This window comes from Pleuronectes platessa, chromosome 1 (genome assembly GCF_947347685.1).
Source record: "Pleuronectes platessa chromosome 1, fPlePla1.1, whole genome shotgun sequence".
NCBI lineage: Eukaryota > Metazoa > Chordata > Actinopteri > Pleuronectiformes > Pleuronectidae > Pleuronectes > Pleuronectes platessa.
In genome coordinates, this window is record NC_070626.1 from 23,151,909 (window position 1) to 23,161,925 (window position 10,017).

Below are 10,017 nucleotides of genomic sequence, written 5' to 3' on the forward strand. Positions count from 1 at the left end.
ACTGCATTTCATTCTCCCCTCTATTCCCTTTATGTATTTCAACATGAGAGAATGGTGTCCATCAACAGATCACTCCAATATCGACTCTATTAAATCTGCATTATGTCTGGTTTAGGGAAACTTCACTTTCTCACTTTTCCTACAAACCATTAATAACCATCTTGAAATATGTGTGTGGCTTGTATTCAGTGGCGGCTGTTGACATTTTTTTTGGGGGGGGCGCACTTGGGCGGCGCGGTTTAAATAGCCAACCGCAATGAGAAAAAAAAACTGAGGTTTTGATTAGAATATTAAAAAAAACATAGCTTTATTTCAATAAAATACAGTGCTCAACACTAGTATCCAACAACAATAACCTATTACTTTGGGCATGACAGTTCAGAGCAGAATGGTAGGGACATAGGTAAGAGACATTGGGTAGGGTTTCAGAGATGAACAGAATAAAAAAGGTGCCCACACCCTCACACGAAAGAGGTTTAGAGCAGAAGAGACATAACATTTTACATTTGTTGTTTGTCAAGAGTAGGCCCCACTACTTGTAAAGAAACTTAGCCCTCCTCTCTTTCAAGCTGGCAAATCTCTCTATCACCTTCTGGTTAAAGTCAATCATGTCTGTGACAAGCCTTTTTTCCATTGAGAGCATGGCTAAGGCATTCAGTCTGTCCTGAGTCATTGTGTTCCTGAGAAAGGTTTTAACCCTTTTCAGTGTTGAAAAACACCTCTCAGCCTCAGCAGTGGCCATGGGAGTTGTGATGATGATTTTAAGCAGTGTTTCTGTCTCTGAAAATACCTCAGAAAGGTTATTGTCTTTGAACAACTGGTAAAGATCCACAGCACCACGACAGGTTCGGAATTCTTCTGAGCCATAGATGAGGGTAAGCTCTGTCTTCAGCCTACTTCCATCGAGCACAGGATAGGCCTTCAATGTTGTGGCCAGAGCAACTTCAGGGAATGCATCAAGGGAGTGGTCAAACTGGGGGCTGTCCAGTAAGGTGGCACTGATGAGGTGGTCCTTGAAGGCAAAGCGTTCCTTGGTGTGTCCAAGTATGGTGTCGCATACCTACCTACAGATAAATATAGAGAGAGACAGACAGATAAGGTGTGGGGCATTTAGATGCTAATAACCTTTGACTTCAACCATCTTGTCCTGGCTGCAGACAAAAGCCAACAATCAGAGTCTAACAGCTCTGGCTCTAGACACACAAAAGCCAGGAATTAGGTCTGATGGCTCATCAACATTTCGAATTGGTATTTTAGATAAAGTATAGTCTGATATGATATCCACACAAATCTCACAATTTCCAACATGTGTTCTGCTGTGGGAAAGACAAAACATTGAACTTTAACACAGGCATCTGCTGATTTTGACACTCACCTCTGAGGCAATCCTTTTAAGCTCATCTTGATCGATAGCCCGGCACTTCCTCGGCTGCTCAGAGCCACTTCTGTGCTCCACCACCATTGCATGGACTGAATCTCTGTAAATAAAAATAATAATAATTTAAAAATCACATTTGTCTTATTACTATGGTTAATGTAAAATAAGAATGTTATGACTAAGCTTACAGAATACTAACAATAATGAAATTACCAGATTTTTTGTATGTCCTCTTGGAACTGCTGGATGCAGCGATTTATATGGACTGAATCTATGTTTCTGTTCTGGAGCTTGGCATAGAGAATGTCCACGTGTGGCATTATCCGATGAAACAGTTTAAGGAAGAAGTTGAAATCAGGATCCTCCAGTAGCCTGATGTGGCCTCCTGCTTCGTGGCTGGTCTTGTCATCAAAGCCATCTGATGCTCGAATTCTTTCAAAGCAGTCAATGAGGTCATCTCTGTTTTAAATCCGGACGTTCAGGTCCCATTTCTTTTAGTTTCTTTTTATCGACATCCGATATTATAATGGTGTTCCGTGAATAGCTACAATAGAGTTTTCATTCGCCATACTCTCAGATTAAAACAAGTATCTGCTAAGTGCTAACTATGCTGCACCTGTAGATATGTGATGTGAGGGAATCACAAAAGGTCTCTGATTGGACAGTCCTGTCAGCATGATATATAAGAAACCCTTTCATTGGCTGTGGGCGCAAGGTACGTGCGCCCATGGCTCGAACTGTCATCCGCCAATGAGAACTGTCCTTGCTCAAATGTTCCTGCCCCTTTTTTTGGCTTCCATAGACTTCCACTTGCCCGGCGCCCACAGGGAGGAGTGGCTTCTCTCTCAGTGACGTTATCGTATGTTATCATTCAACGAATGGCAATATATTATATTTGGTCACATTTAAGTGGTTTTTGACAGGGGCTTACGGTCTCCGGCACACATTTAACGCTTTAAAACAGTACATTTCTTATTAAATTATTTGATATATAATGTTTTTTGACATGTCATTTTTTTTTTTCATCTCAAAATTGTAGGGTGGGCGGCGCCCCAGCGCCCTGTATTGACGCACCGTCACTGCTTGTATTAGAGATATGCTGTCAGATCTATAGCCATGCTAATATCAGCCTGTTAACACGCTGCATAATAGTAGCTGGCGGAGGCATCTAAAAACTTTCAGTCTGCTTAAACGTTGGCCATGCTAGCAGCTCTTAAAGGCAGTTAAAGGTTCAGTGTGTAGAATTTGTCAACATCTCTTGTTGCAGCCAAATACCCCTCAACCCCCCAAAACATGAGAGAGAACCCGTGTTAGCCTTCAGTTGTCATGAAAACTCAAAAAGGTGCTTAGTTTGTCCAGTCGACTATAAAAAAAAACATGGCTGCCTCCGTAGAGAGGAACCGCTTCCGATGTAAATATAAAGCATTCAAATAATTAGGATCCATTCTACAACAATTCATACAATTTCGATGACCACATCGATCCACTGGCCATTCTAGCAGCTCTCTCAGGTCGTTATATACTGCTAATATCAGCCTGACGTTCACAATAGTGGTTGAGCGTACTTAGCATGCTCACATTCAGCCCTAAACAAACACTGTATCTGAGGAATAGGGTTTATGTCATATTTACAGGTATCGTATTGGACAATTTCATTATTTCACCGAAACAGAACAATATTTCATGGCAGGTTTTCCTATGGTCATAGAAATAGATGTTTAAAATGACAAATGACAACTTTCTGCAGGCGTAAGAGAAAAAGTATAATTCAGATATTTTAGTTAAAGTCTTTAAACATTTTAATATATGTACATTTTGTATTGCATTGTTCAACAAATATTTAAAAAAAGCATTTCTTATCAAGCCACATGTACAGTGACTGAACGTTATGACTGTGCAGGCTCATGAAATGATTGGATTTTTAATTGCCAGTTATGGGAGTGTCCTCATGGGGGATTTTCAAAAAGACCCTTTTCCACCAAATGACTGTTATCCTACAAACTCTCCTCATAAACATCTCTTGTGTTGTCTGTAAACTTGCCCCAGAATCGTATTGCCGGCGGTGTTTGCTTGTGGTAACCCAGTAACCAAGTCATACTGGTCGGTTTCTGAGAAGACTCGGTGCCTCCCCTATCCATTCTCACTACCTATCCCCCTCCCCCCTTGCCGGCTGCACTTCACGCAAACCCCTCGCCTGCGTCTCGCTCGCCGGACTGGCTCATATACGTCGCATTCCCTTCTGAGTGCTGAAGAGGAAACACTTTAAAAAAGACAGATCAATGATGAGGTATTTAAAAGGAAAAGGAGTTTATGAGAAGGTGGGGGAAAAGCACACCGTGGCAGGGACCCCCCCTCTTCACATGCTGGAAATTCACAATGTGTAATATGCCAGCTGAGGAAGCTTCAAATGTGACTTTCTCTTTTCTGTCTGTCTCTTCTGCTTGTACATTACAAATTTAGGGAACATGTGCTTTTAGAAGTTTCCCTGCTGATGAGAAGATTTTCTCATTAGTGTTAAAAAGGTTTTCTTTGGCCGTTTTTCTTTACTCTTGTTGAGGATTTAAGGGATAGTTCACTGAAAAATTACAATTCATTCATTATCTACTCACCACTATGCTGATGGAGGAGTGGGTGAAGTGTTTGAGTAGACAAAACACTTTTTGGGTTTCAGAGGTAAACAGTGTTTCAGCCAAATCCAAAACAATTGAGGTAAATGGTGATCACTTCTTCAAACGTATAAAAACAACAGGCAAAAACTCAACATACCTCCATACTGCTCCTGGGTTGACATCCAAGTGTCCAAAAATCCCATGTTTATATTCTACTCAAACAAGTTCATTTTACACCATGTTTTAATGTCTGTTGTGATCAACACTTGAATAAGGCTCTGGAGGAAGATATCAAAGGACATTCAGACTAAAGACACGGTGTAAATCACCTCATTATGAGTTGAATTGGGCTTGTGGAAACTTGGATGATTTTGAAGAAGTGGTCACCATTTACTTACAAAAGTGTTTTGTGGACTCAAACACTTCGCCAACCCCTCCATCGGCACATTGGTTAGTAGATTAAGAGAGCATTTTCATTTTTGGGTGAACCATCCCTTTAAGCCCTGTGAGACAAATTGGGATTTGTGAATATGGGCTATACAAATAAAATTTGATTGATTGATTGATCATCCTTTAAAATGTAAATATCTAACCTTCACCTGAATGGGGAACTAATATCACATGTAGGTGTTAAGGGGAAAGCAGATTTTAATCTTTTTAAGGTGAAGTCAAATTTGATCAGAAACGGAGCTCATCACTATCGTCACCTTCACTCACAACCTCACCTACTTTCTATTCTTCTCCGAGCTACAGCAAAGGAAACCAGAAACGAAAACCAGCGAGAAAGTTTGTACATTAAAGCAAAAGGATTTTTACGTGATGAAAGCAGCAAAAAAAAAAAAAAACTTTCTTTTTCTATATGTTTCTTCAAAGCAGATCTCCGTCACAGTGTTTCCACGTGGGCAACCCGAGGGCCTGTCTTCATCATGCTTTCCTGTCATATGTGGGATACGCATGAGAGGCCCGACAGACATACAGCTGATATGATCTGATAACACTTCCAGCTCTCGATGCCGCGGTCTGTGTGTCGTCAAAGTGTGATATGTGTGAAACAACGTGGGGAAATGTCAGACTTGACATAGACTGAGGTCGTTGTTTCTTTGGCAGATATATCTTATTTTAATATCCTTCCAACATCCTTCTCAAACCAAAAACAGCGGGGCAGTTTACTGCAAAACATTAAACAACTTATACCTCGATAAACACTACGTTCAAAAAAGATTTGGTTTCCCCCGATCAAAACCCCAGCGTCTATAATTAGCCGGTTTTCAGGAAGTGTGGGCGAGGATCAGAGGTGGAAAGACCGACACTGGTTAAATTCCACACAGCAACTTTGAATATTCATACACACTTCTAAAATTTTAGTAGTCATGACCGGTTTCATGAAAATGTTCAATCTACTTGTCTTATCTACTTGACTGTTAATTTAAATGCTGCCTGCGCAACAACACATCACTTCTATTTCTTTATTGATGTAGTAGGTTGTTTGGTTTTTTGAAGATTTGTCAGTAACTCCCATATTGATTATATATTGCACGCATAATAGGTTTGTATGGTAAACTGGCTTTATTGTCTAAAGAAACACTAAAAAACATAGCTCACTCTCCCTTTTTCCATAATTTCCGGCGCGACTCTTCCCTCTCCCAGAATCTAAAATTTCCCATTGTACCTCCAAAGTCAGAGCTTGAATCTATTTTGTCACGGGTCACACATCCTGTATTCTTTACTCTTTTTTTTAAAAAGCATCTTCCACATGTCAAAGCATGTATAAATAGCATAATAGAAAAGGGGGGAACTGCTCTTAGGGCAATGATGCAGAGGAAGAAATAAACATAAGTACCCGTTGTCCTGAATTTACTTCTATTCAATTTGCATCCTCCATCATATTTAGACAGCTATGGTTAATTTTTTAATTAAACATTAAAGAATATTGTAGCATTGGCATCATTGGAGGCAAGAAGAAGAATTTTAAACTCCTCCTCAAACCTCCCTCTGGCATAATTCTTAAACTCAAGTTTTATTCCTATGATACAAAAATGTTATAATATTTTAAGTCATCCAGACTGTGTGTCAAGGGATTAATCTCATTATGTGCATATAAAAATCCATAAGAAAGAAACAAAGTCAGAAAGAAATTTTGTGTTGATTTTGAACAGTCCCTCCATAAATCTGCCTGTTTAATAAGCTCAGTCATCACTCCACACATTACAATTATTTCAAAACACAAACTAGTGTCATTAAAACTGGAAGTGTCTTTTATCAAAAGAAAATCACGTGAATCATGTTTAATATTCATAAAATACACATTCATGTAATATGTATGTACCTTATATGTTTCAAGATCATGCTGAGGTTGTGTCACCTGTGCTTCATTAAAATTAGTTGTCATGACAACAATTCAACTGCTTCAGATTATGTGTAGGACCGATCTCGAGTTCGAAAGACGTCAGATCAAAATGATGCCGTTTCCTTAAGTGACCTCCACTCTGCATCTGTAAGAGTTTTTAATTCATACATTTTTGGGATCCTCACAGGTTCTTCAATCTGTAAGTAATGTTGAGGGATACTAATTAGTTTTTATCAATGATTAAAACAAAATAAACACAATGTGGAGTAGGAACAAAAAAATGTGCATAAACCCTTAATTCAGACAGTCTGACATCTCCTACACACATTCAATCATTTAAAATGTAAATGCTCCCTATTTAAACATATCATAATAAATTGGTAAGCAAACCGGTTTAAGTTTTGAAAAATGGAAAATGTTTCCAACTCCATTCCAGGAAAATCATTTAGGCACTTTGTAATTTATTAATAATCATTTCTATGGCTCAAAGGTAGAACCAACTGCAAAATGGATACAGATAAAGATATTCCAGTTATATTTTTGGAAACAGATAAAGTAATTAATGAAAAATTATACAAGAAATATGTATTATTTTAGAAAATATAAATATGTTTATTATAAAAACAACACATCTTCTTAACAAACAAACAGCTTGACAGTTCTCAGTATAAAGACATGTGAAACAAATGTATCAAAGGTCATCATTGTTATTCATTCTGGAAACAGAAAAATCCCTTAAAGCTGCTCATGTAATTAAAGTCATATAAAGTTCACTCACACACAAATTGGAAAAAAAGACTGTCAACCCTCAAAGAGACATGAAGACAGAAATTACCAATCACAGCGCCTCCTCTCACCGAATGAGCAGCACTGTCATCTATTGGTGAAAATCCACAATTGCATCCTCAGTGTGAGCCCCTCGCACAGGGCGTGTCTTATCATCACGACAGAGCAGACTTCAAAGCAATTCTGTCAGCCAGCTTTATTTTCAAAACATGTTAGGTTTGGTGACATTTTAACTTTTCTTATAGTCAATAAATTCCATGCCCGAAAAATGTGCGTCTAAAAATATACTTATTCATCTTTGAATAACAGTTATTAAAAAGGACAGCTCCCTGCGGTTTTAGGAATTTTCCCTTTGTGTAAATTAAAGCTTCTATTTCCGAGTTAAAATGTTTCTTCTTTGGGTTTTTCAATTATTTTTACCGCTTATGCTTTGAAGGTTTAACAAACAAACTTCAATAGGTTAAGTGGCAGCTGCCAGCAGGTGTCTAGAATAGTGCTTTCGTGTCTGAACAACCCAAAAACTCACTTCTATCCAAACACCATACAGGTGTGTGTTTTGTAAAAGCAGAGAGTTGAGTTGAATCCTCCAACTTCCATTTTCAGGTAAGTGGTTTGGCGCCAGCAGCATCTTTATCGACCAATAAGAAACTTGGAGCTACAGTGCCTTGCATAAGTATTCACCCCCTTTGGACTTTTCTACATTTTGTCATGGTATAACCACAGATTAAAATTTATTTCATCGTGAGTTTATGTAATGGACCAACACAAAATAGTGCATCATTTGGAAGTGGGGGGAAATATTACATGGAATTCACAATTATTTACAAATAAAAATCTGAAAAGTGTTGAGTGCATATGTATTCACCCCCTTTACTGTGAAACCCCTAACAAAGATCTGGTGCGACCAATTGCATTCACAAGTCACATTTGCAAGTCACATAATTAGTAAATAGGGTCCACCTGTCTGCAATTTAATCTCAGTATAAATACACCTGTTCTGTGACGGACTCAGAGTTTGTTGGAGATCATTACTGAACAAACAGCATCATGAAGACCAAGGAGCTCACCAAACAGGTCAGGGATAAAGCTGTGGAGAAATATGAAGCAGGGTTAGGTTATCACAAAATATCCAGAGCTTTGAACATCTCTCTGAGCACCATAAAATCCATCATAAGAAAATGGAAAGAATATGGCACAACCGCAAACCTACCAAGAGGAGGCCGTCCACCCAAACTGAAGAGTCGGACAAGGAGAAAATTAATCAGAGAAGCAACCAGGAGGCCCATGGTTACTCTGGAGGAGTTGCAGAGATCCACAGCTGAGGTGGGAGAATCTGTCCACAGGACAACTATTAGTCGTCTACTCCACAAATCTGGCCTTTATGGAAGAGTGGCAAGAAGAAAGCCATTGTTGAAAGGGATCCATAAAAAATCCCGTTTGGAGTTTGCCAGAAGCCATGTGGGAGACACAGCAAACATGTGGAAGAAGGTGCTCTGGTCAGATGAGACCAAAATTGAACTTTTTGGCCTCAATGCAAAACGCTATGTGTGGCGAAAACCCAACACTGCCCATCACCCTGAGCACACCATCCCAACAGTGAAACATGGTGGTGGTAGCATCATGCTGTGGGGATGCTTCTCTTCAGCAGGTACAGGGAAACTGGTCAGAATAGAGGGAAAGATGGATGGAGCCAAATACAGGGAAATCCTTGAAGAAAATCTGATGCAGTCTGCAAACGACTTGAGACTGGGGCGGAGGTTCATCTTCCAGCAGGACAATGACCCTAAACATACAGCCAGAGCTACAAAGGAATGGTTTGGATTAAAGAATGTTGATGTCTTAAAATGGCCCAGTCAAAGCCCAGACCTCAATCCAATAGAGAATCTATGGCAAGACTTGAAGATTGCGGTTCACAGACGGTCTCCATCCAATCTGACTGAGCTTCATCTTTTTTGCCAAGAAGAATGGACAAACCTTTCCATCTCTAGATGTGCAAAGCTGGTAGAGACATACCCCAAAAGACTTGCAGCTGTAATTGCAGCGAAAGGGGGTTCTACCAAGTATTGACACAGGGGGGTGAATACTTATGCACCCAACAGATGTCAACTTTTTTGTTCTCATTATTGTTTGTCTCACAATAAAATGTATTTTGCACCTCCAAAGTACTATGCATGTTTTGTTGATCAAACGGGAAAAAGTTTATTTAAGTCTATTTGAATTCCAGTTAGTAACAGTACATAATGGGAAAAAGTCCAAGGGGGGTGAATACTTATGCAAGGCACTTTATATTGGGAATCGAAACGGAGATCTTGAGTCGCTGTTTGCTCTGTTACTTCTGACAAACTTAGGTCCAGCTGCTAAACCACAGCTTGCAGAAGCAGAAACCACAACGGTCTGCTTAACCGGATGTTATTGTTTTAAAACACGTACGGTTTTGAATGTTAAAAGTAACCCGGTTTACTTTGCTTATTGTATCATCCAGGACCTTTTATATTTTTCCAGTGTTAAAAAACACTTATTGCTTCTCTGATGTTTCTATATAAATAATGATGTATAAAGGTGTCATGGGGTTTTAAGATGTCATGTAATTTTAGCATTGTCAGTTCGAGGGCAAATGGGGGACATTTACCGCATTTTACTCCCCCTTCCTCCCAGTTCTTCCTGTCAGATTTTACATCTACTGAGCAAAAGTGTCTCATCTGGAAAAGTATGTCAGAGTATCCACAGAAACAATAAAGTATAAAGTAATAACCTGGAGAACATGGATGTTTTACTGCAACATTTTTCAATGTATCAATGAATCATCAGTTTAATGTATAACTTGGTTCTCTTTGCCTTTTATGCTGTTATAGTTAATGTGTGCTTAGGCAAATCAGTTTGGACACAGGAAATGGCTT